Genomic DNA, 1,601 nt, shown 5'->3' on the forward strand with positions numbered 1-1,601 from the left:
CTTCAAGTGGTTTTGTGACTAAAAGCTTTCCACGGCGATGACTGATGTCTTGGACAGGACACGAGTGGGATTACAAGACACTTTGGCCACCACAGCGAGGATGAATAAATTCCTGTAAGATTTGCAAAGAGAAAAATATTACCACCTCCTTATAAAGTCTCTTAAATCATCAAGGAAGAGCTGAGAAAAATGGATCGGGAAAGACACTAATCTGAAATCGTAAAAGGAGTTGTTCTAACGTGACTGAAATAATCCACAGGCTTATATTTTTTGCAGTATTGGAATGAAATGGATTATATTTCAGGCTTGTGTTTGTGCAGGGAGCAAGGTGGGTAATGACATTTGAGAGACTAATGGGTTGATGTAAAAAAAAAAAACAACACACCTTTTAGCTGGTTTATGTCATCAGGAAAAATATGGAACGTATGCTTAGGGGAAAATATGACGGCAAAACTCTGGTAGATGGTGTTTATATGTGTGTGTGTATGTAAGCCTGCAGTCATTTAGGCATTTATACCCATAAATCTGCGTCCACTTCCTTGTGTGTGTGTGTGTGTGTGTGTGTGTGTGTGTGTGTGTGTGTGTGTGTGTGTGTGTATTTTTGTGCTTTATGCCAAATAAATCAAAGGGTAAAATATGTTTCTCTCAAGGCAAAGGTGTAGATAGTTTCTTGTACTTCTTTCAGAACACGTAAACACATAAACCTGAAGATGATGTATATGTTGTGTGTTTTCACCACACTGACACGTCCTCTCTTGTCACTCTTGTTTTTTTTCCCTCTCTGTGGAAAGACTTCCAGGACACTTCAGAGGACACTACGGTTTATTAGTTTTGGAAGGATCCCCAGCTCTTCACAGTGGCCATTAATGAGATGCTGTAAAACGAATGGAAAAGCGCGGAGTGCGAATGTGAATGTTTTTCTTCACTGCAAAGGTCGTCACCTTTCTGTGCCGCTGTGCAGAAGTTTTTGTTTACGTCAGTTATAGCAAGATGAGGCAAGATTTCTTAGTAAGACTACTGCTGGCTAAAAACAAGTTTTAAAATCCCCTAGTTTGTTAAGTTTGGTATATTGCCAGCAGGAAATAGCCACAGCATCATCTTCTCCCAACTATTCACCTTGTACTCTACTATGTTACCAAACAGCATTACAATAACAACTACAAACAGTACAAAAGTCTGTATTGCAAAGTAATTTGAGTACATATGATCAAGTGAATCTTGCTTAAAGCTGCACTAATAAATATTTTTATAGTAAAAATGGTTCAAATGACGATGCATAATGTGTAATTGTTTTGGTTTTCTGGCCCGCAACTTTGTGTTGTGTATCAGCACCAAATGTAAGATAGACTAAGTTAGTGAATAACTGTTTAACATAGTGAAGCATTCAGCAGCCACATAGCCGGATATTTTCCTCAAGAGTAGCTAAAAGGAGATCTACATTCATCAGGTTGACACAAACACAACTCCAGCAAATGCTAACGTTGCTGTCAGCCCGCTGGGTGTGTAAAAAGGCAGTTATTTGCTGACATGTTCACCATGACAACTTTATTCAATGTCAGAACAGCTTGTTAGCATGTCCTGCATTCAAAAAACTTGAATGC

At 38.8% G+C, this 1,601-nt stretch overlaps 1 long non-coding RNA gene across 1 annotated transcript; it reads left to right on the forward strand.

The window, feature by feature from the left end:
- The first annotated feature begins 6 nt into the window (after window positions 1-6).
- Window positions 7-1,273, forward strand: LOC137179446 (uncharacterized). The gene is made up of 2 exons (XR_010927816.1): window positions 7-114; window positions 792-1,273. It is a non-coding gene; the product is annotated as an uncharacterized lncRNA (long non-coding RNA).
- The last annotated feature ends 328 nt before the right edge of the window (window positions 1,274-1,601 follow it).

This window comes from Thunnus thynnus, unplaced genomic scaffold, assembly GCF_963924715.1.
Source record: "Thunnus thynnus unplaced genomic scaffold, fThuThy2.1 SCAFFOLD_91, whole genome shotgun sequence".
Taxonomy (NCBI): domain Eukaryota; kingdom Metazoa; phylum Chordata; class Actinopteri; order Scombriformes; family Scombridae; genus Thunnus; species Thunnus thynnus.